The 19,806-nt window shown below is 46.1% G+C and overlaps 1 protein-coding gene across 9 annotated transcripts in view; it reads left to right on the forward strand.

Annotated features, from left to right (window-relative positions):
- ZFHX3 (zinc finger homeobox 3) overlaps positions 1-19,806 on the forward strand; it is a 285,359-nt gene that overhangs the window by 109,169 nt on the left and 156,384 nt on the right. For 4 of the 9 annotated variants that reach the window (XM_060276014.1, XM_060276019.1, XM_035118696.2 and 1 more), the window contains exon 1: positions 5,623-5,744. The exons of 1 other annotated variant lie outside the window; for it this stretch is intronic. The gene's annotated coding sequence lies outside the window, so the exon portion shown is untranslated. Of the gene's footprint in view, positions 1-5,605; positions 5,745-6,178; positions 6,282-19,806 lie in introns of those variants that run through there. 4 more of the 9 variants (XM_035118697.2, XM_060276018.1, XM_060276021.1 and 1 more) reach the window with 4 other exon arrangements.

Below are 19,806 nucleotides of genomic sequence, written 5' to 3' on the forward strand. Positions count from 1 at the left end.
GATCCCTAGCTAACAGGACCAGTAGTCAGGGATGATGGGAATTGTAGTCCAAAACATCTGGAGGGCCAAAGTTTGGGGATGCCTGGTGTATGGAGTTTGCAGGATTGAGACTTTATAGAGATATTGGGGGGGGAATATTCAGACTAGTGATCATTAGTCCACCATTCCAAAATCTCTAGCTGTTCCACTAGAAAACTGCAGAACAGCTTTGGTTGGGAGAGAAGGAAATAGGCAATACTACTTCTTTAACAGCCAAGACAAAAGGAAAGCCAGGCTCAGCACTGTCCAGACCATAGCACTGGAGTACAGACCATTTAGGCTTGCCTTTCAGTTAAGGACCTGGTGAAAAAAGTAGCAACACACACACACGAAAAATCATTCAAAGACAGACGGGAAGCTGTCCAGTACTGACACAGACTTTCACAAAACTGGTGTAGGTAGGGGGGCATCTCAAAGCTTGGCACCTGCAGAATTCTTGGCTTTGGCACCCAAAAAGCTGAGAAGATGCCACTGCAATCCAGATTGCAGTTGATCGGAGGAATTGTTGGAGAATCTGGGTCTCTGTAAGCCACTTCTGTAAACATTATTACTCATCCCCCTGAAAAATAAGGGGTTCATTTGCAGACAAGAAGACTTGCACTTCTTCAAAATAAATAAATATTATCCAAGTTTAATGTTTGTTCAATGGGTTGTGTATCTAAGGAGGCCTCATTTGATTTGAGCTTTAGAAATAAGGCTCCAGAGAGAGATGAACATATGAGCAAGGTATCTGCAGTATTGCATCTATCAAAAGCTAGGATGCATGATTTTGTGCAGCTAGGTATCTGCATGTCAGGTAATGAAAAGAGTGGCTATTAAGAGCTTCCCCATAGCAATACATATGTGTAATTTTTTTAATGGTTCAGGTTTTCATGCAGAAAAGCAATAAACCAGGTATTTAAAAATTATTATTATTATTATTATTATCATTATTATTTCCCAGATACAGTACATACAAGGACAGGGAGGCAGGCAAATATACCCAGGGATCTAACTCCTTTAAAGATTTATAAGATGTCTTGTGTGTGAGGCTGTGGTTTCGAAGGCAGCTTTAGGCACGAGAAGGACTCAAAATATCATTTGATAGGTTTACCAAATCAAGTTATATGAATGGTACTGGGGAAGGGTGACTGCACCTTCAGCCTATAATTAAATCCTAGGTTTTAATTTAAATTCATATTTACTTAATTTTCTTTAAAGAGTGCAAGCTCTTAGTAACTGTGCTTATTGGGATAAATTTTAAGTTGACATCAATACAGTATAATAATCAGTCAGTATCAACTGAAGCTGTGCATAAGCAAAGACTTTGAAAGAATTTAGCAAATATTTATACTGATTAAAGTTGTTTCTCCAACAATTAAAATGTCACATTAAATATAAAATAGTTCCATTGTATTGTCGGCTGTCATACAAGGTCTGTTAGTAACAAATGTTAGTATAACAGGGATATTATATTAGACTAGAAACAATACCTGATTGCTGCCTCTGTACAGTATGATGTAGAAAGGTGAGGCGTAATTTAATTCACTGATACCCACCCATTCTTATTGACTATGATACTATGTGCAGGGGGGAAGGATAGGGTGTTCATGAAGAAAAAAGTCTCTTTGAAGAGGCTAAAGAAAACTTCTCTATAGAAAAAATGTAAACAGATCTTCTGCTGTCTTTCTGTACAAAAAGGCAGGTCCCAAGTCACAACCCTTTAAGCAATAACACACTTGCTGATATAAATCAGCCTTCTGGTTTGAGGAGCTTTGCAATAGTCCATCTCTCCAGCTCCCCTCTTAAGATCCCAGTGGCATTTCTGCATCTCAGCCCCAGAGGCTGCTTTGACTTGCCATGTAGAGGGAAGCAGCCCTCAAGAGTTTCTGATCTGTGAAGCCCTCACATTAATGCATCAGTTCTACTTATTTAACAGCAGCCATTTCCTTTTCCTCCCCTTTGCTGGTGGAGGATTTTGTTCAAACAAGAAAATTTCCAAATCAAAATACTGTACAATTAAAGTGTTTATAGATTGTGCAGCTAAATTAAGAAAAGAAATGCTGAGAAAGCTTCATACTCTTGGTATTAGGTGTTGATTGCACATATCCATTACAAAGGAGCAGAGAGAATGGGAATTCTGATAAATAGGTACCTTCAAATAGTTTACTATGGTAGTACCATGCCTAACACTTGCTTAGCAGCAACTGTTAGGAACTTTATACAGAATTAATATATTGCTAGTCTAGTGGCCATACATCTAAGTAGACCCACATATTCACAGCATTAGATGTGTTTACTTTTTGGAGCCTTGCAAGCTGCATTCTCGCTCCTTTGCTACATTTTCAAGCAACAACAAAATTACTGTACGCACCCTGAGGTGTCTTCCAGCAAGGAAGGTTACATCTTAGAAAAGAAGCTCAAGTCCATTGACCCCAAGGCAGTATAACTTTACCATGCCTCAAGGCAACAGGCAAGTTGAGCCAATAGAACTTTCAATCCTGTAACCTCTGGCTTAAGTGTACCCCTCCCCAGTTTAATTAATTCAAGTGCAGGGGGGGAAGTAACCCTACTTCCAAAAATACTACAGCATTGCAGCATTTCCAATACCTTTTATTCCACGTTACCTCAATTTTTACCGTTTGATCTCTTTGTATGACCCAGTTTAGAGTGAAGAGTCAGTCTCATCCATGTTTGAGACTTTTATGGATCTCCTACTCCAGTTTACAGAGGGGGACAATATGCAGCCAAATCAGTGCTTGACAGACCAAATGCCCCCTCCTCACCCTTTCTATTTCCAGCACTTTTGTCTTAAGAGACAAAAAAGCTAAATAAACTTGCTGGTTTTCACAAGGTGCTCCTACCTATGTAGCCATTTCACAAAAGAAAAGTTTGTCATTTCTTTTATTTTTCTTTAGGCAAATATTTAAATTTTTTGGGGTCTTACAATGTGCCTTTTCCCAATGTTAACACCACATTTTCTCTTAATGTATGTGTTCAGCCAGACAGTTGCTCACAGCAGTTATAGTGAGCTGTCTGCTCACCCAGGAACATTTCTCTATTAATAAGAGTATTTTTAAATTTAACACCCATCTGGCAAAAACTTCAAAAAATACAGCAGTTCACAAGGTGTATCAAGCACCTTTATTTGATCTTTGAAAGACTATTGAGCCAACATCATTTTGGGCAATTTTGTTCTCTTCTGCATTAGGATGAAGAAAGCTTCCAATTTCTTCTTCCATCCTGCCTCGAAGTCAGAGCTGTTCTTCCACCTCTACTCCAGGCATCTGCCAAAGCTTAAGCCCATACTGTAGTTAGCCAGGTTTTGATTATCTCCCCTACACCTTTTCCAGAGGCAGCTAAAAATGCCCCAGAGCACACCACTCTTCTGCTACTGCATATTAACCCTTCTTCTGCCTTAGTGGTAAAAGCAGCCTTCTATTTAGGGCAACTTAGATCTGGAAATAAGAGCAAAACAAGACTGCGGGGGGGGGGGGGGATGAACAGCTGAGAAAGCCAATTAAAGAATGATGCTTGGATCATCGTATTAATTGTACAGACAGATGCGCTTTGGCATGTTTACACTGATAGAATCCACATGTGAAAGGAGATGGAAGGACTGCAGTACACAATCCAGCTAGCTGGGCTGAGACACATACTGACAAACTGGGGATGGAAGAGCTGCCCATGATCTCCAGATAAGACACTATTTGCAGGAAGATTAAACACCGCACACCTCCCCAGATGTTCTCTCGCTTCCTTAGTAGAAACCGAAGCACTTAGGTTTGGCCCCCATCCCTGACTTTTCTGCAGAGCTCAAATGCCAAGAGTAGTAGGAGGCATTCCTGCCACACAGATTGATCATCAATTTGAATTTCCTTCCCCAGGGATGAGGGAAACAAACTGTAGTTGACAAACTGAAAAAATGCACCCAGAAGCGTCCAGAACTCTCATTTCTAGCAAAATTAATTATTTTTTAAAAAAACATTTTGCCATCAAACTAAAAGAGAAAACAAACCTGTGGGTACCAAGTACCCGAAAGTGGTCATCTACAAGGCAGACGAGGCACCTCCGCACGCCTCCTACAGATACATTCACCATTATGCATACTTGTTATTACATACACACGAATAATGGTTGCAGAATGTCTCGAATTAAATACGTACAGTTTTAATCTGTTAGCTAGCATCTAAGATACCGAAAAAGCTCCGTTCGTTCGGTGCACTCGCTGCAACACGTTCTAAAAAGCCACCCAACCCCAAAGGAAAAAGCCGCTGAAAGATGCGTGCCTGTCCCAATTCGGCAGTCCCCGTTTACCGGTTGTCTTTCAGCAAACAAACATGTCCAGAGCCGGCCTCGCCACCCCAGCAGAAATGCAGGAAGCTGGAAGGGGAGGCAGAACGGCGCCCTTCCGAAAAGGGAATCAAAGCGCGGCGGAGGGCAGATGATCTCCGCTCCAGCGGCTCCCGTACTTCCACGCCAGCTGCCTTTGCCGGACTTCTTCGGCCATTCCGGGGGGGGGGGAGAACTTGGTTGGTGGGGCGGAGAGGAAGCTTCCTCCAAAGGCTCCAAACCCGGCGGCTGACCGAAGCGCCTGGGCACGAGGCGCAACCCGTTACGGGGGCCGCGAAGAAGCGACCTTTGGTGGTGAACGCAGGAATGCAGCTGCTTCCTCCTGCGGCGACGGCACACCCGAACCCCGAGACGAGCAAAGCCGGCCAACTCGGGGGCAGGGGATCGGGGCCGCGGCCAAGTTGGGCTCCTCCCGCCGAGCAGCAACTTTCTCGGCAACTTCCCGCCGCCGCCGCTGCAGCCCCGTCCCACCGCGGGGGAGGGGACGAGGAGGCGGCCCTGCGGCCGAGGAGCCCGATGGAATGCGGGGGGGGGGAGCGGCCCGGACTGGTCCCCGTTCCCTCTCTCCGCCTTCCCCCCTCCAGGTTTGGGAGAGCTTCCTCCTTTTCTCCTCCCTCTGGCCCTCCTGGCTGCCCCGCCGGCCCCCCTCCTATCTCCCTCCTCACTTGCCCGCTCCCTCCCGCGCCTCCTCCCCCTCTCTCCTCTTCGCCGCCGCCACCCCCCCTTTCCCTGCTTCGCTCGCGCGCTCCCTCCCCCGCCGCCGCCTGGGCTGAATCTTATTGATCCAGAAGGTGGCTAATTAGCCCTTCCCGTCGTGCCTGGGTAATGAGGCACATGCGCACTGCACTAATCAGCCATTTTTTGCAGGAAACTAATTAGCAGAATAAAGATCCAAAGAGTTTTTTTTCTCCCCAATCAGCAGATCTGAGCGCGGGCGCTTCCTGCTCCGGCCGCCCCGCCAGCCCGGCTCTCGACCGCTCGCCTGTCCGGGCCCCCCGCTCGCTCGTTCGCCCGCCCCGCTTCTTCCTTCCTCTGCTCGCTCGCTCGCTCCGGGGGGCGCCCGCCCGCTCCCGAGAACGATGCTGCTGCTGCTGCTGGGCAGCGGCGGCGGCAGCAGCAGCAGCAGCGCCGGCGACGCAAGTGGAAGCGGCTCCCGCCTGGCTCTGGCCCCCGTCGCTCCTGCTCCGGTCGCCGCCTCGTCCCGTCACCGCCACCCCGGGCTCCTCCTCGGAGCGCGCCGATCCTGCAGCCTTCATGGGATCTGTAGCCCCGCCGCCGCCTTCTCCCGGGATTAACCGCCTCGCCGGAGCAGCAGCAGGAGGGGGAGACGAAGAAGAAGAGGAGGAAGGAGGGAGGACGCCACCGCCAGCCGCGTAAGTGGCAACTTTTCCGCCGCCCCGCCTGGGCTGCTTTGCATGGGGCTGGCCCGGCCAGCCCCCCGCCTGGATCGGGGCCCCCCCGGCAAACTTTGTGTCCCTCGCCCTCGCAGGTGTTTCCGACCGATCGCAAGCAGGCAGGAGAGATAGGCGGCCCACGAGGAGAAGAAGGAGCTGCCCGGGCTGGGCTGGCCGCCGGTCAGCGGCGAGGCGCGGAGGAGAGTCCGGCGGGCGGGCGGGCGGGCTGACTCTCCGCTTTGCCTCGCCTTGGCAGGCAGGAGTGCCTCGGCGCTCGGCTCGGCAGAGGGTAGATTGATCGGCCCATCTGCATAATCGATAGGGCAGCGAAGAGGGTGGCCGGGAAATGGCTGCGATGCCCGCCCGCCGCCGCGGCTCCCCTCCGCCGGCCTCCTCGCCGCGCTTCCCGGGGAGGCAGCCCCTACCCCCTGCTCCGGAGGCGGTGCCCAGGCACGCTGCCTGCCGACATGTCACCGGAGCCCCCGAGCGCCCTCGGCCCAGCGCTCTCCTGCCTAGGTAGGGGGCACCCGGAGAGTTGCAAGCAGGAGTCCCCCCCCCCCTCCGCGCCCCAGTCCACTCCACCCTGGGGCCGGCCCCCTGTGCCTTGCTGGCTTAGTGCTGAGGAGTCGTCGTTCTGCGCTTATCTAAATATTTGCAACTGCGCCTTTTTCCTTTTTTTTTTTTTGCTGTTTCCTCTGAACAAACCGAGTCGTCTCCGCGGGGAGGGTGGTGGTGGTGAAGACCAAATGTCCGGGGGTTTGTGGTGGATGGTGCCAAGTGCGTCTTTCGTCCAGACCTTTGTTTTGGGTTCTGAGAAGTGCCGGCCCAAACTATCCATGGAAGCCGTTTCCCAGCTCGCCGTGGTCGTCGGGTCCTGCCTTTGGGGACGCCTTCCTCAGGGGCCAGGAATCCTGCCGTTGAGCTGAGCAGGCTGGCAGCTTAGGAGGGGCAGAGGCTACCTAGAGGAATATTTCTATATTTTGGTTTAAATTTTATCTTGCTGCAGGAAGAGGGGGCAGCCCCCCTTCCCGAGCCTTGAAATTTAAGCAAATAAGGTTTGGTTTCCATATCTTGTTACAAAGCAACTTTGAATACGTAGGACATAACGTAAGACCAGCTATTCCAGTTACAGCAAACTTAGAAAGAAAGGAATGTTTCTGTCCTCATTTATTAGAAAGAGATGGGATAGGGGAAACAGGTTTTATTTTTTTAAAAAAAAGCTATTACGAATTGACATGTTTGTGTAGATCGTAGTGAGCCGTTTTCTGATGTGTATGTGAACACCCCCCCTTTCAGTTAAAAAACTGAGTTAGGGAATTGCTGCAAGCAACACACTTTTATGTATTTTTGTTCCATGTCCAGGAGGAGTGTTGGCAGGCATTATGTGGTTTTCAGTTACACAATATGTTATCATAGTTTTTAATCACTAAATTATTGCAGTGGTTATAGATTTACAGTCTTACGGTATTGCATAGAAAAGCAATGAAAGCTTGGTATTAATCTGAGAAGTGTACTTTCTGTTCATCTATATTTAAAATACTCTGTACATTTTTAGTGGTTTTACCTATTCTTATATATAATAAGTTTTTATATATGAAAATCAGTGTATGTGAGAAAGATAGGTGTGTGCTTTGTGCACATGTATTTCCTCAGTGTTAGGTAGCTAACAGTTTCCATACCAGCCATGGGTATCGCAGGAGTGAGGTTTGGACCCTTTGTCAGGAGGATTACTATTCAGGAGGCAAATGAATTACCCATACTTTATTTTTCTTTTTTTCCCTTTTCATAAACTACCTGCATTGAAATCAGTTCTGATTGGAAACAGCTGTGCCCTGTTTTTTGTTTGATGTTAGTGACAAAGTGTGGCCTTGCATTGCTGTCTGCTGCAGCCTCTTTTATTATTATGTAACTGAATACTTGCCAATATTAAGAATTCAGTATTAACAACCTGGTTTCACTGTCTGGTCCTGTATGAAGTGAAATGCTGAGCTTGGTTTTGGTTATAAACAGCAATATGAATGCAACATTGGCAGAAGGGAAAACTCAGTCGAGGAGAGCTTGCGGCCTCCTCTGCTTTGGCATACTTGTCCCGTCCCCCCCAGTTGCAATCCCTTATTTTTATTCTGCTGCTGTGTGTTGGTGCTGTGTTATTGGCATGCTTCATGGCTTTTTGTGAGAGGTCTCTTATGGAAAATATTTAGAAGTTTGTTTTGTTTTGGTCTCTTCTAAACAGGTCCTCCAGTTTGCTGATGTCATTTCCTTTCCTATTTGAACTGTTGTGCCTCCTCCAGTTTTCAGCTGGAGCCTGCGGAGGCATGTGGAAGTGCAATTGCAGAGCATGCTCTGGGTTCAAAGGCTGAGGGTCGTGTGGTGCATTTTCATCACTCTGTGGTCTCAGGGTCTGGCTAAACATTCCAGCATCAACTTTGTGGCTTGTCCTTGGGCCGCCATGTCAGGCAATGATTCATTTCAGTTTCCCTTTCTTTCTTTACATTTTTCCCTCCTCCACATCTTTAATTCTCTCTTCTGTTCTCCTTCTCCATCCTTTTTTTTTTTAAAGGTCCAATGACAACTTCAATTCACTTGCAAATCGGAGGCCAGCATTAGTGGGGCGCCTGCTGTGAAAAGAAGGAAAGTGTTTCAGGGTTTCTCCCCCTCCTCCCTCCACTTCTGTTTCTTGTCTCTATTTGAGCATAAAATGCATTTTCTCTCCTTTGCTTTTGGTCAGTTGACTTTCTAGAGAGTAAAATCAACTCTGACACTCGGACTATTCTCTGCCTGGAAGTAGGCATTTGTCGGTAACGAAGAACTGCGGGAAGGAAAAGCGGCTTCTCTTCTGCATCTGAGAGAGCTGCTTTGTTTTAATTTTAAAAATGTTCTCTGTATATTTGGCTCTGAGGAAGAAGAGCTGCTAGGAAGTTTGCTTTTCTGCATCTGAGCAAAGGGGAAAATGAAGTGGCCTTGACACTTGACTTGATAGGAAAACCCCAGGTCACTTTCCATAGTGCTGGCCTTTTGTTCCCGGGAACTGAGCTAAGGTGCTTTTCAGTCATACCAAAGAAATCTCCGCGCACAGCCTTCCCATGGTTATTGTTGGTGCACATTAAGCAGGGAGCCACTTGGTCCCGGATGAAAAGTGTAGACCTTTGTCCAGCCTTTTAAACTCTTCCTCTTTCTCACTTTCTATTCCACCCCCCCCCGTCCTCTCCTCCCCCCTTATGATCTTGTGGCATTTCGAGTTGAGGGAAGTTAATGGAATAGATTCCCTTAAAGAAGACTGGCCAGTAGTTGAGCAGCTGTAGAGGAACCGCTGCCTCCAAAGCAGGTGCCTGGATAGGGGCCTGCATTGTTGTTGTTCGATTACCGCACTCGCTTTTTATGAGGAATGTGTTGCGTTACAAAGGCATGAGCAGGGTTGTGTCTTAACTTGATTTTAAAGCGCTGGGTAGCGTATGTTTCAACACTTTAATCCCCGATGAGTGCATGTATCCCCCTGCTCTGTCGGCTTGAGATTGGCACTGGAAATTCAAGGAGGCAGCTGTATTATTCTTGGAGTATTTCTGGTGTGGTAACTCAGCATTGATTAGCACAAATTTGGGCTTTTTCAGAAAGGCAATTTGGGAGGGGAAACTCAAAATCTCTCATTGATTCTACTACTACTACTACAACAACAACACAGCTTTACCACTGTAATGGTTGTGGCAACTGAGATGACTGAACAAAGCAAAGACTTATTTTCTCTCTTGTTCTTCATTCCGCTTTTTTTTTTGGTGGGGGGGGATGTTCATGGGACCCTCTCTTTACCCATATTTGTATTTAGAATTCTCCCAGGAGTGAACTAAGCAATTTAAGGTGCCTGCCAGTGCAATCTGAGTGCATTCTGAAAAAAAGAGTCTTGCTAAATTAAGATAATTTTTCCAGAAAGGTCTTGATTTAATTTTGTCTTATTTTCTGAATTCTGTTCTCTTTCTCCCAGATGTTGCAATCCTATAGGCTGTGTTTCTACCCTGTACTTTTGTACTGTGAAGGGAGGGAAAGGGAGCCAGGTGAGAAATTCTTTGTTCACCCAGTCTTTTCAAAACCAGATTTGTTTTCCTTGATTTTTTCGCCCTGCAATTGTACATTTCCAAAGTTACCGATCCACAATACAGTTGCAGTTAGATGAACATATCAGGATGGAAGAATGGGGATCGAAACATCTGCATACAGGCCTGTGCAGTGAATACTCGTGGTTTTGATTAAGCGGTTTGTCTGGGAAATCCTGATGCTGTGTAGTGGTGGGGTGGGCTTGGTACCACAGTCTGTACCTACAAACAGCTGCTGGGGTGACACGTCTGTAAGAGCTAAGAAACTAAGCAAATGTCTTGTAACGTGATAGTACACCATTGTTTATGTATCGTTATCACTCACTTTTTTGTTTTTTTAACGATAAATAGCTATAAATGCAATTGTGCTGGGAAAATATGCCTAAGAATAAAAATTTGGAGGCTATTGAGCACTTTCACCTAGTTGAGGGGCTGTTCTGCAAGTGAGTCAGTATGCACACAGTGGGTGTGTGGAAAAACCCAGCTGGCATCCTTTGAAAAGAGAATGGCCGACCTTCTAGTGAGGTCTTAGGGAAGAGAGGAGAAAAGGGATTGTCTGGTCCACTTGTGCTCAAGTTCAGAGGAGCGCTTTGTTGTTTTGGGTTAGAGTTCTGGCATTGAAAAGAGGCCTCGGCCATGGGCACATTTTCTTGCGAATTCCCCCTGGACAACTGTCTGTCAGTGAAGTGGTTATCTCCACAGCAACCACAACTTAAAGCACAATGGTGATAAAAGCTAGGGAAATATTGTATATGTTTTCATGGGGTGCTGTAATATGCAGCTGGTGCATAGTTTCCCTTTAAACTTTCTTCTACCTTGGGTTTTCAGCCTGGGAAGATCTGCTTTCAAGGGGCAAAAGGATAGCCATGGCAACTGCTGGATTACCCGCTTGCCTACTATAGGAGTTTGCAGGATGCATGGAACAATCTAGATCCTGGAGATTTGGTGGCTATTTCCACTCCTGGCTCTGAAGTGAAAGAAGTGGGTTTGGTGACTTGTATTTGGACATGCTCTTGAGTTGGGAATTGTTGGTGGTTAGCTTCTGAATTCATCCTTTTAATAAGTTTGGGATCTTGGTCAGCTGTTTTGAAAGTGTTGTCAAACTGCAGAAAGCACCTAGTTAACTAAACATTAAAGCTGCACAGTTAAATTTCACATCACCCTTAATTGCACAGTTTTGTTCCTGAGTGGCTGAAGAACATATGGCTCTAATCCTTGGATTTTGTGGTGTGTGTTTTTCAGAAGGCATTTCAGTTTGCTTAGGGTTTGGATGCATATTCTAATTTGGGGTAGGGTTGGACAAGAGTTCTCAGAAAAATCCTGTAGATTGCTGAATTTCTGGACATTCCTTAATAGTGCTAATTGTGCCCTGGAAACTCTGTTCTTATAGTCCTGGGTGTTCCTCACTCATTGCCTGAGCTCTTTTTGTGGTGTGCTTAGTTTCCCCCTGAGCTTTCTTACTCCATCTGAAGTACATGAGAGACCTCTGAGAAGGGGATGTAGTGTATGATGTATGTATAAGTCAGCTGGTGGTTAAGAATTGGTCTCTATTGCTCAAGGTATAAAATTGATGCTTCTTTGAACCCTAAGTCAACTGTTGCAAAAATATACCAGTGTTCATCCTGCTCCTTAAGCCAGGTGCTTTACTGGTGTTCTCTTACTGAGCACTGTAGAAATGGACAGAGACCTGCATTGGATGAATAAGTGTCTCTCCAGACACAGCAGTTCTTGTGTGTGGGAGTGTGTCAAGAGGCTGGTTGGACTTGTAGAGAAAGGCAAGAAGCAGACTGCATATGGCAATGGCTTGCAGAAGGGAAAGTGTAAGGAGAATCCTTAGAGGTCTTCTAGCTTAGTGCTGATGAGTCGTAAGAGCATTTGGGAGTGTCTTCTGAATGGGAGGGGTGAGCCCTTACCCTCTTAAAAAAGAAGGTGGGCAGTGGGCATTCTGCCGATTTAAATGGGGTGACTGATGCTCTAAAGCTTCCACAACCCCAGGTAAAATTGAGGACAAAATAGGCTGGGGAGGCTTGAGGCCCCTTGTCCTGTTTGGTAGAGCCCGGTTCGCTTTGTGAGCGAAAGCACATGCTTGCTGAAAGAGCCCTTGACTGTTGTGTACCCACCATCCTTGTATCAGAGCCCCTCACACTGTGCCAGACAGAACTGTAGATGTCAGGCTTTGCACAGCAAGAAGAGCAGGCGCTGAGGGAGAGATGAGCAGAGGAGCAGCAGGGCTGGGAGCTTCAAATTAACCTTCTGCTTTGTTGATGTCTAATGTGATCCCCCCCCCTCATTGCATGCTAGCAAATTGAGAGCCTGATTCAATTTACATAAAGCTCTTAGGGGAGGCAGTTTGGGCCTCAGGAAGACCACACTTGGGCAGCAGTGCTCTCAGGCACATCTCAGCTATATGTTCCACACGATGGTACAAGTCTAGAAAAGAGGAAATTCAGATGCCAACCTCCAGCTTGTGGTGACTTGGGTGACTGACCAGTAATCAAGTGTGTGTGTGTGTGTGTGTGTGTGTGTGTGTGTGTGTTCATAGCTACAGCCTGCTGCAAATTTTGCTTTGTCAGATTCCTTTTGACTTTACTCTATCCTGCTCAACTAACACCTTTCTTGTAAATTTCTTTGCCTTCTTACCATTCATACTTTCAAGTACTCATCAACCTTGAAAATTCAAGTTTTTGGCCTTGTCCCTAGCATAGTTGTTTGGATCAGTTTTAGATGAACGTTTGTTGTCTGTCTTTACTCTGGTGCATCAAATTTCTCTTGAGAATGTGGTATATTGTAGCTACTGCAGGAACCTGCAGTGGAAATTGATTATGTACTAATAGCATTTGTCTATAACACTACAGGGCTGTTTGTAACGGATGCTTTCACACAACCTGACATTTCAGTTGTCAGATACTGTGCTGTTGTCTGTGTGTGAGACAGCAGCCCCTGCTACACCGTAAAAGCCCTTTAAAACCTCGTTGCCAGCATTCAGCTTGTCTATTTTATTTCTAGCTACTTGCATTCCTGTGAAATTTGACAAATGTGTCTGGGTGGTAGGGAGAGACTTCACAAGTAGCAGTGCTCATTTCTGCTCTAAGATCAGATGTAATCCTGGACTTGATAAGCCAGTTATTGAAACCTACAGTAGTCCTGCTATTCTTCAGTCTGGCATAAGCAGCTTTTAAGGCTGGTGGAAACAGCTACCAGGCAAAGTAGCACCAGGACTGTCTTCACAGCCCAGCCTGTGCATAGGTTGATTGGGAGCAGCAATGGAGGAGGAGGAAGGGATGGTATTCCATGTTAGCTGGTCCCAACAAGAGCTGTGCTCATTTGGAAGAACTGGTCTTTCTGCCCTGCCTATGGGCTTAGTAGCTGTTGATGCTGGTAGTAGTCTTGGCGTTGAATTTGGTGAGAAATGCTTGCATTCTATCTTCCTTCTCTATAGCAAGGCTGGCCAACAAAATACAGTCATGCATCTTCCTCAATAAATGTATTCCCCCTCTTGGCTTCAAGGGCGCATTAAATGTGGTTGTTTTCACTTGCTATCTAAAAGAATGGGGAGGCAGGTGGTCCTTGCTGTGGTGGGGATTTCAAAGGATAGCACCAGAACAGAAAAGGCCCTTGCTCTGGTTACAGACCATGGCCTTCGGCTATATGACCTCAACACACAGAAGGATCCATATGGGAGTTGGTGATATTTTAGGTATCCTGGCCACAGACTGCTGAGGGTTTTAGAGGTCATCAGCAGTCTAAAGTCTATGCAGTTCTGTAAGTAGGGATCTAACATATTTTGAGAAGTCCCCATTAACACTCTGACAGCCGTGGTCTGGACCTGTGGTGTGTGGCTATCGCATAGCTACGGGGCGGGTCTGGGGGCTAGCTGGGTTGTTGTTGCCCTGGGTGAAGCCTTCAGAAGGGTACCATTAAGGCTCCCAACCTCTCTCTCTCTCTCTCTCTCTCTCTCTCTCTCTCTCTCTCTCTCTGTGTGTGCATGCGCAAATGTGTGGGTGTACCAAACTGGGTTTTGACCTGGGTGAAATATAGCCTAGTTTCATCCCTGGTGTTTGGAAACTACTTCTGAAAGCCAGTCTACTTGCATAAAACACATTGCAAGTGGAAATTACCAGTGCATGGACGCCTGGCAAAATCTATTCTGTCTCTTCCCCCCCACCCCTGGGCTACCAACTGCGGAAGCCAGTCCCTGGTTAAGGATGACAGAGAGGTTGTTGGTCACTGGCTATTCTCTCCAGCACGTCATGAAGGGTTGAGTGAGTGGAGGGAGAGCCTGTATATTGCAGAGACCTCAGAGCAGAAGGCATTTCCTGTGTGTGTATTCTCTGTGTGCATTATACAGGCCTAACTTGGAGCCCTTCTCCACCCCCACTCCTCCAAGAGCCTTTTACAGTAGAGGAAGAGGTACAGTACCTGCTCTTATGGGGATGGGTGTTGTTCCTAAAGGTATCTCTCCCCCCCCCCCCCCAGAAATAGCTGGTAGCCATTCACTTCCACGGAAGAAAATAAAGTACGGTAAATAATCTTTTGAATATTTTAAAACATTTTAAATTTTTGTTGATAATTTTAATGTTTTGTTTTATATTTTATAAACCACTTAAAGGTTTTCTTACAATCAAGTATAATTTTTTGTTAAATAGACAAAGGAATGCACTGGGAACTGCCATTGTTGTGGGCTCAAAACTGTCCAGAACCTTTGGCTCCACTTGACTATGTTCCCAAGATTGCAGCTAGTTCTCTCTGCCCAATGAATGTTGTGGGTTCCACTGAGAACCAAGCAAGGCTATATCTTCAGAGCCCTTTTGTTTCATGGTGATGCTAGGCATAATGGAGTATTGTGAACTTACTTTTTATAAGCATGGATCCTTAGGTGCCTGGGTTGTGTATTCTGTTGGGCATGAGAAGTGCCTCACCTGCTTTTCTTTCTGAAACATTTCTATGCATATAGGGCAGGGTGCCTGGATTTTGTAAGGAAAGGAAGATCAGTGGAAGCCACTCTGGTTTCATACATACTGTACAACTGAATGTAGTGTGGAATATGCTGCTAGGGATGTATAGACAACCACTCACTGTAGCTACTGTGGTGCATGGGACAAATTTCCATGACCCAAAGTGTCTGCATATCACCAGTCTTGTGGGATTTGGCAGTGAATTTTGAATAACAAAAGTTTCTGGTGTCCTGTATTCAAAGCTAGCAATTTTCAAGCTGCCAAGCTTGTCTATTACTGATGAATAGGTAGAGTACATTAGATTAGTTTAGTGTGGAGTTCCCCTTGAGATTGGTCTGGAATAATAATAATAATCATTTATATACCGCCCTATACCCGGAGGTCTCAGGGCGGTTCATAGAATAAAATCAAAATATAAAACCACAAAATACATAATCAAAATAAAAACAACCCAATAACCCCCCCCAACCCTCCACTTTTTAAGAGGGCGTAGGATGATAATCAAATCAACCAAAGGTCTGGTTAAAAAGAAACGTTTTTGCCTGGTGCCTAAAGGTGTATAATGAAGGCGCCAGGTGAACTTCCCTGGAAAGAGCATTCCGCAGATGGGGAGCCACTGCAGAGAAGGCCCGTTCTCATGTTGCCCCCCCCCCCGGATCTCTCGGAGAGGATGTACACGAAGGGCCTAAGAAGGTGATCTCAGGTCTGGGTAGGTTCATGTGGAAAGAGGTGGTCCTTGAGGTATTGCGGTCCTGAGCCGTTTAAGGCTTTATAGGTCAAAACCAGCACTTTAAATTGGGCCTGGAAGCTAACTGGTAGCCAGTGCAGTCGAACCAGGATCAATGTAATATGCACAATCCGTCTTGCTCTGGTGAGCCACGGCTGCTGAATTCTGCATTAGCTGAAGTTTCTGAACTGTCTTCAGAGGCAGCCCTACATATAACGCATTGCAGAAATCTAACCTTGAGGTTACCAGAGCATAGACAACAGTAGTTTGGCTATCCCTGTCCAGATGGGGATGTAGCTGGGCCACCAGCCGAAGCTGATGGAAGGCACTCCGGGCCACTAAGGCCACCTGAGCTTTGAGTGACAGCAAAGGATCCAGGAGTACTCCCAAGCTACGAACCCCATCAAGAGCAGGCGATCTCCCACCCACCCAGTCTAGGGAACCACCCACTAACAGGGCCTCAGTCTTATCTGAATTGAATTTCAGTTTGTTGGCTCTCATCCAGTCCATTACTGGTCTAGCATTCCCACTGCCTCACCTGCAGATGTAAAGGAGAAATAGAGCTGAATGTCATCAAGCATACTGTTGACAACACACTCCAAACCTCTGGATAACCCTACCCAGCGGTTTCATGTAGATGTTAAAAAACGTAGGGGATAGGATTGAGCCCGGCTGAACCCCACATTGAAGGTTCCATGGGGCTAAAAAGCATTCCCCAAGCAACACCCTCTGGGAACAACCATTTAAGTAGGACTGGAACCACCGCAAAGCAGTGCCCTTCGTTCAGACAGATGCTCCAGAAGGATACCATGGTTGATGGTATCAAAAACTGCTAAGAGTTTGAGAAGAATTAACGGGGACATGTTTTCCTTGTCTCTAAACAGAGGTAGTCATACAGGATGAGCAAAGCAGTTTCTGTACCAAAATTGGGCCTAACCCCTGATTGAAATGGATCCAGAAAATCAGTTTCATCCAAAAGCACCTCGATTTGGTTTGTAGCTGGTGGAGAATGCTATAACCAGGTTGTTGAGTGGGGCACCTGGATGTGCACATATTACATCTATGGTGAGGGAACTGCAGTAGCTGCCGATCAGCCATGTTCAAGGTCTTGTTGTTAACCTATAATGAACAGTTCTGGACAAGGTTATCTAAAATGTCACATGTAGACCTGTAAAACACTTAGGTCATCTGGAGAAATTCTTATCCTGGGTAGTGTACCCTATAGCATACCATAGGGTAAAAGGTAAAGGGACCCCGGACCATTAAGTCCAGTCTGGACAATTCTGGCGTTGCGGCGCTAATCTCGCTTTACTGGCTGAGGGAGCCGGCGTACAGCTTCCAGGTCATGTGGCCAGCAAGACTAAGCCGCTTCTGGCAAACCAGAGCGGCATGGAGACGCCGTTTACCTTCCCGTCGGAGCGGTACCTATTTATCTACTTGCACTTTGATGTGCTTTCGAACTGCTAGGTTGGCAGGAGCAGGGACCAAGCAACAGGAGCTCACCCCATCGCAGAGATTCGAAACGCTGACCTTCTGATCGGCAAGCCCTAGGCTCTGTGGTTTAACCCACAGCGCCACCCGGGTCCCTTATATCATAGGGTAATGACCCCCAAATATGCATTTTCTGCTGTTGCCTCTGAACTACAACATGTGCTTCCCACCTCTGTATGTGAAGCAGCAACCAGCAGTTGCTTCAGTTTTCTTGTTAAACACATATCCCCCCCCCCCAAGGCTTTCTGTGACCTTGGAATCAGAACTTGTTTTTAATTGTTAGAATTCCCCGAATTCCTGTTTTTTGTTTTTATATGCTTTAAGACTACTGTTTTACTAGTTTTGTGCTGTATTTTTGTTTTAGTGATACTGTTTATTGTATTTATGTTGTATACTGCTTAGAGATTTTTTTTAAAAAAAGTAAGCAGTTTATAAATGCTTCAAATAAATTTCTATGGAAAAATGAAGAACTGGATTTTTTTGTTGTCCCACATTGCTGCATACAGCCACTGAGAATGACCCTTAGCTACATTTTTTTTAAAGGGCCCTACCCATGTCCAATGACTTCATCAGTTGGAGCTGTAATTCCCAAGATTTCTCCCTCTGGGAACATTTGAATGGCCTGAAAAAAAACAGTTTTGGAGTCAGAGCAGCACAAGTTTCCTTTTTGTATTGACTGTGGATTCTGGCCTCCTAATAAAGGAGTCATGTCGCCCTTCCTCTTTCATCTCTCTAGTCCAGCCACCCTTATTTCTCCTCATGGGGCTTTTTCGGGGGAATCAGTAAGCAAAATATGCTTGAAGCTGTAGTTTAATTGATCTTTATTTTGATGGGAGGGGAAGAATATATCTTTCCCAACGGTGCTCAAGTCACCTTGGATCACCTTTGTGGTCAGAGTACCTGATTCTGGCAATGAATCTGTGGGTTTGTTATGATTAGAAAAATAGGTATAGGTCTTTGGAGCCTTGAGCTTGTGGGCAGAGCTCAAAAGTAGCTGGAGAGCAAATGGGCTATTAGGATGTCTGTTGAATACAGTCCCAAACAAGACAAAAGCGTCTAAATACTGTACAGCATAAGAAACTACCGTATATACTCCCTGATAAAATGCACCTGTACTCTTCCTTGCTTTAGTGCTGTTGTGGTTTGACAATTATAGAGTGCCAGTAGGGGACTAGGCAGTCTGTACGCCCTGGAAGTGGCATGGGGTGCATCCAGGTACACTGTTGGCACTTTTGGGTTCTGTACAATGCCTGGAGAATCATTGCTATAATACCTTCCAGTCTAATAAGTTAGTTATGCATTAGAAAGCAGGACAGCCTCTATTTCAGTGAAAGATTCAGACATGAGATGATGGAACTGCAAAAATCTTTTTCTTTCTTTCTCCCTGCTGGATTTGTGTAGGTTGACACCTCACACAATCTTGGATCACAAGAGGGAAGTATTGTGAGCTGAGCTGCATGGCTCCACAAGAACGTCACAGTGAAAAGGGGCCCTTCTTTAGGGGTCTGGATTAGGTGATTTACCTTTGTGTTGTTCATGCATATTTTCCTGCAAGGTGGGCCCAGTGTAATGAAGTCATATGGCCCTGTTCCAGACTTTGTTGTGCTTTCTCTTCTTAAGTTTTTGTTGAGAGAAATTTCATTTGCTCACTAAAAGCAATTGCTACAAGAGAGGAAGCACGCTCCTCTCCTATGTTGGACAGAGGTATCCTGCCAAGTAGAGGTGAGGGCCCTGCTCTTGCACACATGAGCATTCTCTTCAGGAGGTATGGGGCACTTCCCCTTAGAGTTTGTGCTCTGTTCGGTTTCTCTGAAATGAGCATTGGGGTTTTTTTATAGGGTGGGGACAATAGAGTGCCCTCATTGATATCTGTTGCCTTAGGTCTCTTGGGAGGGAACTAGCAGGGGAACTCTAGGGTAGGAGATTGCTTGGATTGGGTGAGGACTGTGGAGTGTTTGCCCGGTTCAGCTTGTGGTTGGGGAGGGCAGGGCTAGATGCTGTGTGGTTGTCAGCTGCCATGCTTCCTAGATTGTCTCCTTTCTCTGGGCCTGTTTTAGAGATGGCCGACTCAGTGGCTGTTCCTGAATTTTGAAAAGCTTCCTTTTGTGTCAGCTTCTTGTAGTCCTACCCATCCCCAAGTATATTTGAGAGTTGGGACAACTTTTCCCTTGCTTTATACATAGAGGTAAAGAAACTACATTCTGCTACCACAGAAGCAAGCCTTCTTCAGTTTTGTGGCATATGTCTAGTGTCAGAGTCAGTCAGGAAGCATAGGTAGTGAGTGCTATGTGATGGCAACAGCAAGAAACCTGACTTGAGATGTGTCATGTTAGTTGAAACTATTTCTTTGGAGGGTGCAGTTTGAGGTGTGGAGGGGAGCTCTCTAAGAAGGAGAAAGGGCCCCAGGCAGTTGAAAGTACCATTTATCTGAAAGTCTGCAAAGTTTATCAATGTGGCTTGGGGGTTGAGCAACTCTTCTGTCCCTCCCCGCCCTGCTGTTTCCCATTTTTGAGGGTGGGATACACAATAACTAATGAAATGCCTTTAATGCAAGAGTCTCCAGAGAGGCAGCAACTTCCTCTGGGAATTTTGAAGCATATGTAACTGCTGCATCATTGGGCCTCAGGACAAACACTCTTCCTTTCTGCCTTTAGCTTCAAATAACTTTCTTTCCCAAAACGTCTGTACAGTGGGGAGGAGGTGTCAGTTCCCATCGTTTCCAATTATTACGACAAGGTGGCATGTGGGAAGGCTGCCTTGCTTTGCAGACTAGGGAGGACATC

Source organism: Zootoca vivipara, chromosome 6 (genome assembly GCF_963506605.1).
Source record: "Zootoca vivipara chromosome 6, rZooViv1.1, whole genome shotgun sequence".
Lineage (NCBI taxonomy): Eukaryota > Metazoa > Chordata > Lepidosauria > Squamata > Lacertidae > Zootoca > Zootoca vivipara.